Source organism: Mus musculus, chromosome 2 (assembly GCF_000001635.26).
Source record: "Mus musculus strain C57BL/6J chromosome 2, GRCm38.p6 C57BL/6J".
NCBI lineage: Eukaryota > Metazoa > Chordata > Mammalia > Rodentia > Muridae > Mus > Mus musculus.
Window position 1 is genome coordinate 20,034,170 of NC_000068.7, and position 17,180 is coordinate 20,051,349.

Here is a 17,180-nt window from a genome sequence, read left to right on the forward strand (position 1 = left end):
CTACTCACAGAGGTAGCCAGTAAACCATGAGTGGTCAGAGCTAGGGCTCAAGCACACAGCCCCCTAGAACATCTCTGAAAGGTCCCCTGATTCCAACTTCAGTATCTTCTCACAAATTGTCTTAGAATCAACCCAGATCTGCCTTATTGCTACTGCATTGCCCTCACAGGGGACTGAGATAGAGTATCACACAGGGGACCTGATCCAGAAAAAGAGAGTATCACACAGACATCTTCTGACCTCAGAGTTTGCTTGTCAAAGAACTTGACCATGACATTTGTCTTTGTTTCCAACATTCTCATTACCAATTTTCAGTCAGTGGAAGGCTGTCCTTATTTCATGGAAAATTCTGTAAAATTTCCTTTTAATGCCTAGATGTGTTCTTTCTCATGGCTTTCTACCAGGGAAATAGTTTAAATTATGCCTATAAAACTTAAAAGATGCTTTGATGTTTATGCAGTGCATGTGTATAGGAATGCACACACAAACAGAGGCAGTGACCAAGAGAATGACTTAGATCTAGAAGAATGGGCATGATTATAATAAATAAAAATAATTATATAGAGATTAATAAAGGTAGTGATTAAATAAATGTAGAAAATATAGATTAGTTGAAGACATTTTGTCTATATGAAAATATAAACATCAGTATGGAGAGGAAGACTGAGCATAGCATAGACATAGATATGGATTTTAGTTGTTCTCTGAGAACCAATGCCTCTTTTCCTCTCTGTGGCTGGTCCTTCCCTTATATTAGGACAGGCAAAGTGTAACTGTGAGAATAAGGCTTACACCAACTGCTGGGATTCGACAGGGATGGTAATAATGATATGCTGAACATTCACTGCAGAATCCTGGAGGGCACTGAGTAAATCTTCCTGAGCCCTGACACTTAGCTTGCTTTTTATGGAGGGGTATGTGTATGATGGAAAGCTGGGTGACATGTCCTTTTGAACATTCCTTCTCTGTGTGAGTGAAATAAGAGAAACCACTTACTTACATGTTCTACATTCTGTTCACATAGCACCGAACAGCCGGGTTTTTGAAATATATGAAAAGACATAGGACTTTTCACTTGGGTAAACTTTTCTGATTTTTAAAAAGTGATAATATGCACATGGGTAATATAAATATGTGTCTATGCTTAATGCCTTATCAGCCGAATTTTTATGCAAGTTATTCCTTAGAGGGCTGAAGCCTTTGCAGTATCATTCATTCATTTCTTTTTTGAGGTTTCAGTATTTTTTTCAACTTTTATTTAAGTGATGTTAATTACGGCATTTTAAGGGAAGGAGCAAATTCCACACAAAATGGAAGACTCTACAATGTACCCATTAAACTGCTAAAAAATTGTGGTGAGGCTACAAGAGGAGTCAGTCAAGAAGAAGGAAGACCAACGTGTGGATACTTCATCCCTCCTTAGAATAGGGAACAAAATAGCCATGGAAGGAGTTACAGAGGCAAAGTTTGGAGCTAAGACAAAAGGATAGATCATCCAGAGACTGCCCCACCCAGGGACTGATCCCATAATCAGCCACCAAACACAGACACTATTGCATATGCCAGAAAGATTTTGCTGAAAGGACCCTGATATAATAGTCTCATGTGAGGCTATGCTAGTGCCTGGAAAATACAGAAGTGGATGCTCACAGTCATCTATAGGATGGAGCACAGGGCCCCCCAATGGAGGAGCCAGAGAAAGTACCCAAGGAGCTGAAGGGGTCTGCAACCTTATACATAGAACAACATTATGAACTAACCAGTACCCCCAGAGCGCGTGTCTCTAGCTGCATATGTAGCAGAGAATGGCCTAGTTGGCCATCATTGGTTATAGAGGCCCCTTAGTCTTCCAAATTTTATATGCCACAATACAGGGGAACGTCAGGGCCAAAAAGTGGGAGTGGGTGGTTAGGGGAGCAGGGCCAGGGGAGGGTATAGGGAACTTTCAGGATAGCATTTGAAATGTAAATAAAGAAAATATCTAATAAAAAAAAAAAGAAGGAAAAAAAAAAAAGAGGAGTCAGTTGTGATCCCTAGTGTTGCCAGAGTATGACTACAGTCACCCACCCAGCTCAGAGTTGGAGAACCCAGCAGCTATTTCATACTCTGGTGAAATGGGAGAAGAAGAAGAAGAAGAAGAAGAAGAAGAAGAAGAAGAAGAAGAAGAAGAAGAAGAAGAAGAGGAGGAGGAGGAGGAGGAGGAGGAGGAGGAGGAGGAGGAGGAGGAGGAGGAGGAGGAGGAGGAGGAGGAGGAGGAGGAGGAGGAGGAGGAGGAAGAGGAGGAGGAGGAGGAGGAGGAGGAGGAGGAGGAGGAGGAAGGAGGAGGAGGAGGAGGAGGAGGAAACTATACCATAACACAAGGAAAAATTAAGTACTGAAGACTGACTCCATCATGCCCACCCTCTCCACCCTAAAAAAAATGGCACAAAAGAAATAGCTACCACACCCTAAAGACTGTTTTTGGTGTAAAGCTGGTAACTAGTAGGCTGGGATGGAAACAGGGCATGATGGGAAAAGAGCATGATTATTTGTCTAGAAAACGTCCCTTTCACACAGTATGTACATGCTTCCAAGCACATAGAATCGGGACACCAAGGTTCTATGCTTAGGAAGTCACGATTTCATCTGGGGACTGGATGCAGATTTGTCTACATGGTCCCAGCTTCCACTTGTAGCCTTGCATCTCTAGAGAGGTTCCACCCCAACCTACACCTACAGCTAAAAGGATCTTTTCTGCAATAGGATTTCTGCTGTACCTCTGAAATGGTAAACACCTTAAAGCTGAATCATCCTTAGCCTGGAGGTCTAATGTGTTATTTCTCAACTCTCGCATCCCCAACATACAACATAAAAAGGTACACTAAATTTTGAAGGTAGCTGTGTTACAAAGTTTAAAAATTAACAATTGTACAATATTTATTTATACTTGAAATTCCAGTCCTAAACCAAGCTTGCATTGGCATTCTTGCCATCCAACAGGGCTGACAGCATCAGTTTGATACCTGGTTTTAGGGTCTGAGTGTACCCTAAGCCAATCAAGCTGAAGTTATTCACTTTGGCCAAAAAGTAGGTATCAGGTGGACCTGATACTTGGCTGCTCTTCCAAAGAGAATGTTACTGTTTCCTGCAGTCCAGGCGAGATTGACAACAGTCTTCAACTTCTTGTTCACCTTCTGGTAAATGGAGCCACCAAACTCTGTCTGGTCATTCACATTAGTATGAAACTGGAATTCATCCATCTTGTAGCCAAGGTCTCAAAAATTCATCTGGTAGGCAGCTAGTCACCCTCATAGCCAAACACCAGAGTACCCCGGATTCAGAGTCCAGCGACGTCGAAGTTTAAGTCACAGCCCAGGTTGAAGTGTTCCCTCATGTACCCTGTCCTATTTTAGCATTTTTTCCCTAGTGTTAGGCAAGAGAGATGAATCAAAGGCCAGCTTCAGTCCACGAGCAAGCTGGTCTTCCACGGTGATCTCAGTGCCCAGGGTGTTGTCTGTGATCCACTTCTCTGTAAATGTTAGCCCATACTTGGTCCATCTGTACTTGGTTTCCAGATTGCCGTTCACTTTGGTGATTTCTGTGTTGGCAGAGCCTGAGCTGGTAAATTCCAATCCATTCTACGACTTCATTTTCAAATACAGTTTTATTAAGCCAAAGCTGTAGCCCTTGGTGAAGACAGCCCTGGTGGCCTTGCCAAGATTAGCATATGTGGGAGGCACAGCTATGGTCTCCAAGTCGGTGACTGTTGGAGCAGCAGCAGCTACCACAAGGATTGCAGCACGGAGGCTGGGAGCCCATTCATCTGGTTGTTAGCCTCTGTTCTTTTCTTTCTTTTTTTTAATTTTAAACAAATTGTTTATTGGATATTTTCTTCATTTACATTTCAAATGCTATACTGAAAGTCACCTATACCCTCCCCTCACACTGCTACCCAACCCACCCACTACAGCTTCCAGACCCTGACATCCCCCTGTACTATGGGCATATAACCTTTGCAAGACCAAGGGCCTCTCCTGCCAAAGATGGTCGACTAGGCCATTCTCTGCTACATATGCAGCTAGAGACACGAGCTCTGGAGCTACTGGTTAGTTCATATTGTTGTTCCACCTATAGGGTTGCAGATCCCTTCAGCTCCTTGGGTACTTTCTCTAGCTCCTCCATTGGGGGCCCTGTGTTACATCCAATAGATGACTGTGAGCATCCATTTCTATATTTGCCAGACACCGGCATAGCCTCACAAGAAACAGCTATATCAAAGTTCTATAAGCAAAATCTTGCTGGCATATGCAATAGTGTAGGCATTTCATGGCTGATTATAAGATGGACCCCCAGGTGGGGCAGTCTCTGGATGGTCCATCCTTTTGTTTCAGCTCCAAACTTTGTCTCTGTAACTACTTCTGTATTAGTCAGGGTTCTCTAGAGTCACAGAACTTATGGATAGTCTCTAGATAATAAAGGAATTTATTGATGACTTACAGTCGGCAGCCCAATTCCCAACAATTGTTCAGTCGCAGCTGTGAATGGAAGTCCAAGGATCTAGCAGTTACTCAGTCTCACGCAGCAAGCAGGCGAAGGAGCAAGAGCTCGAGCTAGACTCCCTTCTTCCAATGTCCTTATATTGTCTCCAGCAAAAGGTGTAGCCCAGATTAAAGGTGTGTTCCACCACACCTTTAATCCCAGATGAAAGGCATAGCCCAGATTAAAGGTGTGTTCCTTAACTCGGAGATTCAATCTTCTGGAATCCATAGCCACTATGGCTCAAGATCTTCAAACCAAGATCCAGATAAGGATCTCCAAGCCTCCAGATAAGGGTCACTGGTGAGCCTTCCAATTCCGAATTGTAGTTCATTCCAAATATTGTCAAGTTGACAACCAGGAATAGCCACTACAATCCACCCCTTGTCAACTTGACACAAATAATATCTCATGTTCACATGAAACAATAACAAGGTTGTAAATACGCCTAACATGATATAACTATCCCTCGTACAATCGCAAACGCATTAGTAAATTTACAATGGGCATTCATATTACTTTATAATCCTCGTTTCTGCAACTGGTTACGTGGCCTTAATTGGTATTTATAACTACCTTCCTCTACTACCCATTCTGTATTTCCTTTACCTTCAGCCAGCACCTCAGCAGGTCTTGGCTCTTTTCCTGGAGGATTGACCCATACCTTCATTCCTGATGGGTCTGCGTCCTTTGTCATCCTGCTTGGATTAGGCTGTTGTAGTTTCCCATTGACTTTAATCACAGGACATGGTAGTACTAAGAGACGCCCTAAGGGATCTCCTGCACTCCAGACATAATCTTGCTTACCACCATTGTGAAGAGGTAATCCAATTTCCCCATGGTAATCTGGATCTATCACCCCTCCTAACACTGTTATTCCTTTTTTAGCCTGTTGGTTTAAGGGCATTAGAAGCCCAAAATGACCAGGGGGAAGTCTGAGCTTCCAGTTCAATGAAATGTTTGTTGTAGCTCCTGGTAGGAGCACTCCCCTCTCTGGAGCCAAAACTTCTAAGCCAGCAGAACCTAGAGTTATGGGGACAGGAAGCAAAAATTTTCCTAGAGGGTCACTAGGAGTGATAGTAAGTGGAACTATTCCGTTTTCCACCCCTTGATTCCTGGACCCATGAATCCTGGCTATGGGTGAAACTGTACCATATATCGAGCGCTGATTCAAAGCATATACTGCCTTCTGAAGAACTCTGCCCCAGCCTTCCAAGCTGTTACCACCTAATTGGCGCTGTAACTGCGTCTTCAAAAGGCCATTCCATCTTTCTATCAGCCCAGCTGCTTCAGGATGATGGGGAATGTGGTAAGACCAGTGAATTCCATGATCGTGAGCCCACTGTCGTACTTCTCTGGCTGTGAAATGAGTTCCTTGGTCAGAAGCAATACTGTGTGGAATACCATGACGATAGATGAGGCATTCTGTCAGTCCGTGAATGGTGGTTTTAGCAGAGGCATTACGTGCAGGAAAGGCAAATCCATAACCAGAATAAGTATCTACTCCAGTAAGAACAAAACGCTGTCCTTTCCACGAAGGAAGTGGTCCAATGTAGTCAACCTGCCACCAGGTTGCTGGCTGGTCACCTCGAGGAATGGTGCCATATCTGGGGCTCAGTGTTGGTTTCTGCTGTTGGCAGATCTGGCAATCAGCAGCAGCTGTAGCCAGGTCAGCCTTGGTGAGTGGAAGCCCATGTTGCTGAGCCCAAGCATAACCTCCATCTCGACCACCATGGCCACTTTGTTCATGTGCCCATTGAGCAATGACAGGGATGGCTGGGGAGAGAGGCTGATTGTCCACAGAACGGGTCATCTTATCCACTTGATTATTGAACTCCTCCTCAGCTGAAGTCACCTTTTGGTGAGCATTTACATGGGACACAAATATCTTCACATCCTTTGCCCATTTGGAGAGATCTATCCACATACTTCTTCCCCAGATGTCTTTCTCACCAATTTTCCAATTGTGATCTTTCCAAGTCCCTGACCATCCAGCCAATCCATTGGCTACAGCCCATGAGTCAGTGTATAATCGTACATCTGGCCATTTCTTCTTGCAAACAAACTGTAATACCATGTGTACTGCCCGAAGTTCTGCCCACTGTGAAGATTTCCCTTCACCTGTGTCTTTCAAGGTTGTCCCAGAAAGGGGTTGTAATGCTGCAGCTGTCCACTTCTGGGTGGTGCCTGCATAACGTGCAGAGCCATCAGTAAACCAGGCTCTAGTCTTCTCCTCTTCGGTCAGTTGATCATAGGGAACACCCCATGAGGCTATAGGTGCATGCTTGGCAGCAGATGGCATTGTAACAGGAGTAGAAACCATAGGCATTTGAGCAACTTCTTCATGTAACTTGCTTGTGCCTTCAGGACCTGCTCTGGCCCGATCACGTATATACCACTTCCATTTGATAATAGACTGCTGCTGTGCACGTCCCACTTTATGACTTGCAGGGTCTGATAGTACCCAGCTCATGATGGGTAGTTCAGGTCGCATAGTGACTTGGTGTCCTATTGTCAGACGTTCAGTTTCCACTAAGGCCCAATAGCAGGCCAAGAGCTGTTTTTCAAAGGGAGAATAGTTGTCTGCAGATGATGGTAGAGCTTTGCTCCAAAATCCCAAAGGTCTTTTCTGTGATTCACCTATAGGGGCCTGCCAGAGGCTCCAAACAGCATCTCTATCAGCCACAGACACCTCAAGTACCATCGGATCTGCTGGGTCATATGGTCCAAGTGGTAGAGCAGCCTGCACAGCAGCCTGGACCTGTTGAAGGGCCTTCTCCTGTTCCAGGCCCCACACAAAGCTAGCAGCTTTCCGAGTCACTTGGTAAATAGGCCTAAGTAACACACCCAAGTGAGGGATGTGTTGTCTCCAGAATCCAAATAGACCCACTAAACGTTGTGCTTCTTTCTTGGTTGTAGGAGGGGCCAGGTGCAATAACTTATCTTTCACCTTAGAAGGAATATCTCTGCATGCCCCACACCACTGGACTCCTAAGAATTTCACTGAGGTAGATGGTCCTTGAATTTTGGTTGGATTTATTTCCCATCCTCTGATACGCATATGTGTTACCAATGAGTCCAAAGTGGTTGCTACTTCCTGCTCACTTGGTCCAATCAGCATAATGTCATCAATATAGTGCACCAATGTGATATTTTGTGGAAGATCCAAACGATCAAGATCCCTTCTAACTAAATTATGACACAGGGCAGGAGAGTTAATATATCCTTGAGGCAAAACTGTGAAGGTATACTGTTGGCCTTGCCAACTGAAAGCAAATTGCTTCTGGTGGTCCTTATGGACAGGTACTGAGAAGAAGGCATTTGCCAGATCAATAGCCGCATACCAGGTGCCAGGAGATGTGTTAATTTGCTCAAGTAAGGAAACTACATCTGGTACAGCAGCTGCAATTGGAGTTACTACCTGATTTAGTTTTCGGTAATCAACTGTCATTCTCCATGATCCATCTGTTTTCTGCACTGGCCAGATAGGAGAGTTAAATGGAGATGTGGTGGGAACCACCACCCCTGCATCTTTCAAGTCCTTGATAGTGGCAGTAATTTCTGCAATTCCTCCAGGAATACGATACTGTTTTTGATTCACTATTTTCTTTGGCAGAGGCAACTCTAAAGGCTTCCATTTGGCCTTTCCAACCATAATAGCCCTCACTCTACAGTTCAGGGAACCAATATGAGAATTCTGCCAATTTCTGAGTATATCTATCCCAATTATACATTCTGGAACTGGGGAAATCACCACAGGATGTGTCCGGGGACCTACTGGACCTACTGTGAGTCGGACATCAGTCAAAACTCCATTAATCACCTGCCCTCCATAAGCCCCTACTTTAACTGGAGGGCCACAATGTTTCTTGGGATCCCCTGGGATCAGTGTCAACTCAGAACCAGTATCCAGCAGACCCCGAAAAGTCTGATTATTTCCTTTTCCCCAGTGTACAGTTACCCTTGTAAAAGGCCGTAGGTCCCTCTGGGGAAGAACTGGAGAAAGGGTAACAGCAAAACCTTTGAGTGTCTTATCAAGATCCTTCCTCAGAGGAACCTGGCCACCCCTTCATTCAAGGGGTTCCGGATCTGCAAACTGTCTCAAGTCTGGAAATTGATTCACTGGCCGAGATTGCTGTTTACCACGATCTAATGTAGCCTTTCTTTCATTTGGCTGTTTACCACGATCTAATGTAGCCTTTCTTTCATTTGTTTGAGAATTTTTCTGCTTATACAGATCAAACAAATATGCAGTAGGCTTCCTATGTATTTCATTCCTGGAAACACCATGATTGGTTAGCCAGTACCAAAGGTCCAACCGAGTCATGCCATTATAAATTTCACCTCTCCTGTGCTGACCATTACTGGGTATGTTATTATAAACATTCTTTTGTCTATGCTGTCCATTATAATAACTAGAATCACCTTGTCTCGGGCGATTCAATGCTGCCACCTGGCCCTTGTTACCTCGGAATCCAACTAAACCCAGTGAATTTAATTCATCTAATTGAGCAGAAGCATCTCCAATGCTAAGATCTGGCACAAGGAAAAGGGAAAGAACAAAACCCTTCAAATGTGCTGGTGCCCCTCTCACCAATTTGCGTCTTATAGAGCTGGTGAAAGGCATATCTTCTGGACCTTCCCATTGTGGACAATTATGCTTTACACAATATATCCACTCTAGCATTGCAATTTCCCTAAGTCTTAAAATCCCTTCATCAACACTAAGCCATGGAATATCAGGCATCTCCAAGTCATTTCCAGTAGGCCATCTTTTGATAAACACCTCAGCCAACCATTCAAACAAACTTTTGACACCTTTTTTAACTATGCGAGCTTCCGTATTAAACCTAGAATCTCTACTCAGAGGACCCATGTCAATAAACTCAGCCTGCTCTAGTTTTATGTTCCTTCCACCCTTATCCCACACCCTTAAAATCCATTCCCACACATATTCACCAGGTTTCTGCTTGAATGAATTAGCAAACTCATTAAGCTCCTTAGTAGTGTAGCAAATTTCCTCATGGACTACACTTTCTACCTCCCCTCTAGGAGCCTGTTTTGCTTTGAGTCTGGTTACAGGTCTAGAAGAAACTATTGGTGGGCCGTGAGCAGACTCTGCAAAATTAATTTCCTCATGTGGGGAAGGCATTATTTCAAGAGGTGGGGCTGAGGGTACTACTTCCTCAGGTGGGGCAAACCCTTGAGAATCTGAGGATTCAAAATTCTCAGCTTCAACATGGTCTTCCCACACATCCCCATCCCATGTTGTAGGATCCCATTCTTTGCCAATTAGAGCCCTTACTTTAACTGTCGACACACTCTGAGGCTGAGACTTGAATTTTCGCTGTAGTTCAGCCAACCTTACAATGAGAGTTTCTGTTTGATTTTCTGCAACTTGAGCTCTATTGCTACAAGAGAGAAGATTCTCCTCAAGGACACACTTAGCAACTTTTAGATCGTTTACTTGTGTCTGGAGCCTTTCGATTTTATCACACAACTCCTTCCTTTCATTCATCATTTTTTCCACAGATACTAAGAGCAGCCAGCCAGTAAAATCATTTTTCGATTTTTTCCCCATCTTGTAGAAAGCTTTGTGCACTGAATCACCTAATTCATTAAGAAAATCAAGGGCATTAGCTTCTTTAAGTTCGGAATATAGTTTCAACCATGGGTCTTCAAAATTCTCTGAGCTCCCAGGAGGGAGAGAATCTGGAGAGGTTTCAATAGTTGAAAGTGCTGGTGGATCAACAAGCCAATTCCAGAATTTTAAAAGATTCATCCTTGTACTTCTGTTACTCTAGAACCACTCCTGGTACCAACTTCTGTATTAGTCAGGGTTCTCTAGAGTCACAGAACTTATGGATAGTCTCTAGATAATAAAGGAATTTATTGATGACTTACAGTCGGCAGCCCAATTCCCAACAATTGTTCAGTCGCAGCTGTGAATGGAAGTCCAAGGATCTAGCAGTTACTCAGTCTCACGCAGCAAGCAGGCGAAGGAGCAAGAGCTCGAGCTAGACTCCCTTCTTCCAATGTCCTTATATTGTCTCCAGCAAAAGGTGTAGCCCAGATTAAAGGTGTGTTCCACCACACCTTTAATCCCAGATGAAAGGCATAGCCCAGATTAAAGGTGTGTTCCTTAACTCGGAGATTCAATCTTCTGGAATCCATAGCCACTATGGCTCAAGATCTTCAAACCAAGATCCAGATAAGGATCTCCAAGCCTCCAGATAAGGGTCACTGGTGAGCCTTCCAATTCCGAATTGTAGTTCATTCCAAATATTGTCAAGTTGACAACCAGGAATAGCCACTACACCTTCCATGGGTATTTTGTTCCCCATTCTAAGGAGGAACTAAGTATCCACACTTTGGTCTTCCTTCTTCTTGAGTTTCATGTCTTTTGCAAATTGTATCTTGGGTATTCTGAGTTTCTGGGCTAATATCCACTTATCAGTGAGTGCATATCATGTGAGTTTTTTGTGATTGGGTTACCTCACTCAGGATGAAAACCTCCAGATGCATCCATTTGCCTAAGAATTTCATAAATTCATTGTTTTTAATAGCTGTGTAGTACTCCGTTGTGTAAATGTACCACATTTTCTGTATCCATTCCTCTGTTGAGGGGCATCTGGGTTCTTTCCAGCTTCTGGCTATTATAAATAAGGCTGCTATGAACATACTCAAGCATGTGTCCTTACTACCAGTTGGAACATCTTCTGGCTATATGCCCAGGAGAAGTATTGCTACATCCTCTGGTACTACTATGTCCAATTTTCTGAGGAACGCAGACTGATTTCCAGAGTGGTTGTACAAGCTTGAAATCCAACCAGCAATAGAGGGGTGTTCCTCTTTCTCCCATTCTCAACAGCAACTGAATTTTTTATCTTAGACATTCTGACTGGTGTGAGGTGGAATCTCAGGGTTGTTTTGATTTGCATTTCCCTGATGATTAAGGATGTTAAACATTTTTTCAGGTGCTTCTCAGCCATTCGGTATTCCTCAGTTGAGAATTCTTTCTTTAGCTCTGTGCCCCATATTTTAATGGGGTTATTTGAATTTCTGGAGTCCATCTTCTTGAGTTCCTTGTATATATTGGATATTAGTCCCCTATCTGATTTAGAATTGGTAAAGATCCTTTCCCAATCTGCTGGCGGCCTTTTAGTCTTATTGACAGTGTCTTTTGCCTTACAGAAGCTTTGCAATTTTATGAAGTTCCATTTGTTGATTCTCGATCTTAAAGCACAAGCCACTGGTGTTCTCTTCGGGAATTTTTTCCCCTTTGCCCATATCTTCGAGGCTTTTCCCCACTTTCTCCTCTATCAGCTTCAATGTCTCTGGCTTTATGTAGAATTCCTTGATCTACTTAGACTTTAGATTTGTACAAGGAGATAAGAATGGATCAATTTGAATTCTTCTACATGATAACCGCCAGTTGAGCCAGCACCATTTGTTGAAAATGCTGTCTTTCCATTTGGCTAGGAATTTCATAAATTCATTCTTTTTAATAGCTGAGTAGTACTCCATTGTGTAGATGTACCACATTTTCTGTATCCATTCCTCTGTTGAGGGGCATCTGGTTTATTTCCAGCTTCTGGCTATTATAAATAAGGCTGCTATGAACATAGTGGAGCATGTGTCCTTCTTACCAGTTGGGGCATCTTCTGGATATATGCCCAGGAGAGGTATTGCTGGATCCTCTGGTAGTACTATGTCCAATTTTCTGAGGAACCGCCAGACTGATTTCCAGAGTGGTTGTCCAAGCCTGCAATCCCACCAACAATGGAGGAGTGTTCCTCTTTCTCCACATCCACGCCAGCATCTGCTGTCACCTGAATTTTTGATCTTAGCCATTCTGACTGGTGTGAGGTGGAATCTCAGGGTTGTTTTGATTTGCATTTCCCTGATGATTAAGGATGTTGAACATTTTTTCAGGTGCTTCTCTGCCATTCGGTATTCCTCAGGTGAGAATTCTTTGTTCAGTTCTGAGCCCCATTTTCATCCTGAGTGAGGTAACACATTCACAAAGGAACTCACACAATATGTACTCACTGATAAGTGGATATTAGCCCCAAACCTAGGATACCCAAGATATAAGATACAATTTGCTAAACACATGAAACTCAAGAAGAATGAAGACTGAAGTGTGGACACTATGCCCCTCCTTAGAATTGGGAACAAAACACCCATGGAAGGAGTTACAGAGACAAAGTTTGGAGCTGAGATGAAAGGATGGACCATGTAGAGACTGCCATATCCAGGGATCCACCCCATAATCAGCATCCAAACGCTGACACCATTGCATACACTAGCAAGATTTTATTGAAAGGACACAGATGTAGCTGTCTCTTGTGAGACTATGCCGGGGCCTAGCAAACACAGAAGTGGATGCTCACAGTCAGCTAATGGATGGATCACAGGGCTCCCAATGGAGGAGCTAGAGAAAGTACCCAAGGAGCTAAAGGGATCTGCAACCCTATAGGTGGAACAACATTATGAACTAGCCAGTACCCCGGAGCTCTTGACTCTAGCTGCATATGTATCAAAAGATGGCCTAGTCAGCCATCACTGGAAAGAGAGGCCCATTGGACTTGCAAACTTTATATGCCCCAGTACAGGGGAACGCCAGGGCCAAAAAGGGGGAGTGGGTGGGTAGGGGAGTGGGGGTGGGTGGGTATGGGGGACTTTTGGTATAGCATTGGAAATGTAAATGAGCTAAATACCTAATAAAAAATGGAAAAAGAAAAAGAAAAAAAGAAAATGCTGTCTTTTTTTCCACTGGATGGTTTTAGTTCCATTGTGAAAGATCAAATGACCATAGGTGTGTAGGTACATTTCTGGGTCTTCAATTCTATTCCATTGGTCTACGTGTCACTGTACCAGTACCATGCAGTTTTTATCACAATTGCTCTGTAGTTCAGCTTGAGGTCAGGCAAGGTTGATTCCACCAGAGGTTCTATTATTGTTGAGAATAGTTTTTGCACTCCTAGGTTTTTTGTTATCCCAGGTGAATTCGAAAACTGCCCTTTCTAACTTTGTGAAAAATTGAGTTGGAATTTTGATGGGAATTGCATTGAATCTGTAGATTGCTTTCAGTAAGATAGCCCTTTTGACTATATTAATCCTACAAATCCATGAGTATGGGACATCTTTCCATCTTCTGAGATCTTCTATTTCTTTCTTCAGAGGCTTGAGGTTCTTACTATACAGATCTTTCACTTCCTTAGTTAGAGTCATGCCAAAGTATTTTATATTCTTTGTTACTATTGTGAAGGGTGTTGTTTCCCTAATTTCTTTCTCAGCCTGTTTATCCTTTGTGTAGAGAAAGGCCACTGATTTGTTTGAGTTAATTTTATATCCAGCTACTGCACTGAAGCTGTTTATCGGGTTTAGGAATTCTCTGATGGAATTTTTGGGTTCACTTATATATACTATCATATCATCTGCAAACAGTGATATTTTGACTTCTTCCTTTTGAGTTTGTATCCCTTTGATCTTTTTTTGTTGTCTAATTGCTCTGGCTAGGACATCAAGTACTATATTGAATAGGTAGGGAGAAAGTGGGCAGCCTTGTCTAGTCCCTGATATTCATGGGATTGCTTCGAGTTTCTTTCCATTTAGTTTGATGTTGGCAACTGGTTTGCTGTAGATTGCTTTTATCATGTTTAGGTATGGGCCTTGAATTCCTAACTTTTCCAAGACTTTTATCATGAATGGGTGTTGGATTTTGCCAAATGCTTTCTCAGCATCTAACAAGATAATGATGTGGTTTTTGTCTTTGAGTTTGTTTATATAGTGAATTATGTTGATGGATTTCTGTATATTAAACCATCCTTGCATCAATGGGATGAAGCCTACTTGGTCATGATAGATGATCGTTTTGATGTGTTCTTGGATTTAGTTTGTGAGAAATTTGATTATTTTTTCATCTATATTCATAAGGGAATTGGGTTTGAAGTTCTCTTACTTTGTTGGGTCTTTATGAGGTTTAGGTATCAGTGTAATTGTGGCTACATAGAAGGAATTGGGTAGAGTACCTTCTGTCCCTATTTTGTGGAATAGTTTGAGAATTAGAATTAGATCTTCTTTGAAGGTCTCATAGAACTCTGCGATCATGGGCTTTTTTTGTTTGAGAGACTACTAATGACTGCTTTTATTTCTTTAGGGGAAATGGGACTGTTTAGATCGTTAATCTGATCCTGATTTAACTGTGGTACCTGGTATCTGTCATGGAAATTGTCCATTTCAGCCAGGTTTTCCAATTTTGTTGAGTATAGCCTTTTGTAGTAGGATCTGATAATATTTTGGATTCCTTCAGGTTCTATTTTTATGTCTCCTTTTTATTTCTGATTTTGTTAATTGGGATACTGTCTCTGTGCCCTCTAGTGAATCTGGCTAAGGGTTTATCTATCTTGTTGATTTTCTCAAAGAACCAGCTCCTCGTTTGGTTGAAACTTTGTATAGTTCTTTTTTTTTTTTCCACCTGGTTGATTATAGGCCTGAGTTTGATTATTTCTTGCTGTCTACTCCTCTTGGGTGATTTTGCTTCCTTTTGTTCTAGAGCTTCTAGGTGTGCTGTCAGGCTGCTAGTGTATGCTCTCTCTAGTTTCTTTTTAGAGGCACTCAAAGCTATGAGTTTTACTCTTATGACTGCTTTCACTGTGTCCCATAAGTTTGGGTATGTTGTGGCTTCATTTTCATTAAACTCTAAAAAGTGTTTCTTCTCTTTATATCTTCCTTGACCAAGGAGTCATTGAGTAGAGTGTTGTTCAGCTTCCACAGGAATGTTGGCTTTCTATTATTTTTGTTGTTATTAAAGATCAGCCTTACTCCATGGTGGTGATATGATAGAATGCATGTGAAAATTTCAATATTTTTGTATCTGTTGAGGCCTGTTTTATGACCAATTGTATGGTCAATTTTGGAGAAGGTACCATGAGGTGCTGAGAAGAAGGTATATCCTTTTGTTTTAGGATAAAATGTTCTGTAGATATTTGTTAAATCCATTTGTTTCATAACTTCTGTTAGTTTCAATGTGTCTCTGTTTAATTACTGTTTCTAAGATCTGCCCAGTGATGAGAGTGGTGTGGTGAAGTCTCCCACTATTATTGTGTGATATGCAATGTGTGCTTTGAACTTTACTAAAGTTTTCTTAATGAATGTGGATGCCCTTGCATTTGGAGCATAGATATTCAGAATAGAGAGTTTATCTGGGAAGATTTTAGCTTTGATAAGTATGAAATGCCCCTCCTTGTCTTTTTTGATAACTTTGGGTTGGAAGTCGACTTTATTCGATATTAGAATAGCTACTCCAGCTTGTTTCTTTGGACCGTTTGTTTGGAAAATTGTTTTCCAGTCTTTCATTCTGAGGTAGTATCTGTCTTTGTCCCTGAGTTGGGTCTCCAGGATGCAACAAAATGTTGGGTCCTGTTTATGTAGCCAGTCTGTTACTCCATGTCTTTTTATTGGGGAATTGTTTCCATTGATATTAAGAGATATTAAGGAAAAGTCATTGTATCTTCCTGTTATTGTTGTTCTTAGAGTTGAGATTCTGTTCTTGCAGCTGTCTTCTTTTAGGTTTGTTGACAAATTACTTACTTGCTTTCCTAGGGCATGTCTGTCCTTATATTAGAGTTTTCCCTTTATTATCCTTTGAAGGGCTGGATTTGTGAAAAGATATTGTGTGAATTTGGTTTTGTCATGGAATAGTTTCCTTTCTCCATCTATGGTAATTGAGAGTTTTGCTGGATATAGTACCCTGGGCTTGCATTTGTGTTCTCTTATGGTCTGTATAACATCTGTCCAAGATCTTCTGGCTTTCATAGTCTTTGGCGAGAAGAGTTTTTTAATTTTAATAGGTCTGCTTTTATATGTTACTTGACCTTTTCCCCTTACTGCTTTTAATATTCTGTCTTTATTTAGTGCATTTTTTGTCCTGATTATTATGTGTCAGGAGGAATTTCTTTTCTGGTCCAGTCTATTTGGAGTTCTGTAGGCTTCTTGTATGTTCATGGGCATCTCTTTCTTTAGCTTAGGGAAGTTTTCTTCTATAATTTGTTGAAAATATTTCCTGTCATTTTAAGTTGAAAATCTTCATTCTCATCTATACCTATTATCTGTAGGTTTGGTCTTCTCATTGTGTCCTGGATTTCCTAGATGTTTTGTGTTAGGATCCTTTTTCATTTTGCATTTTCTTTGATTGTTGTGTCCGTGTTTTCTATGGAATCTTCTGCACTTGAGATTCTCTCTTCCATCTCTTGTATTCTGTTGCTGATGCTCACATCTATGGTCCCTGATGTCTTTCCCAGGATTTCTATCTCCAGAGTTGTGTCCCTTTGGGTTTTCTTTTTTGTTTCTACTTCCATTTTTAGGTCTTGGATGGTTTTGTTCAATTCCATCACCTCTTTGGTTGTGTTTTCCTCTGATTCTTTAAGGGATTTTTGTCTTTCCTGTTTAGCAGTGTTGTCATGTATTTCTTTAAGTGAGTTATTAATTCCCTTCTTAAAATCCTCTACCAGCATCATGTGATACGATTTTAAATCCAAGTCTTGCTTTTCGGGTATGTTGTAGTATCCAGGACTCGCTGTGGTGAGACTGCTGGGTTCTGTTGATGCCAAGTGGTTTTGCTTTCTGTTAAAGATTCTTATGTTTGCCTTTTGCCATCT

The 17,180-nt window shown here is 41.9% G+C and overlaps 1 protein-coding gene and 1 pseudogene across 8 annotated transcripts in view; one reads left to right on the forward strand and one right to left on the reverse strand.

The window, feature by feature from the left end:
• Window positions 1-17,180, forward strand: part of Etl4 (enhancer trap locus 4) — a 900,329-nt gene that overhangs the window by 123,963 nt on the left and 759,186 nt on the right. The gene's annotated exons all lie outside the window — the stretch shown is intronic.
• On the reverse strand, window positions 1,224-3,797 carry Gm13360 (predicted gene 13360; annotated as a pseudogene).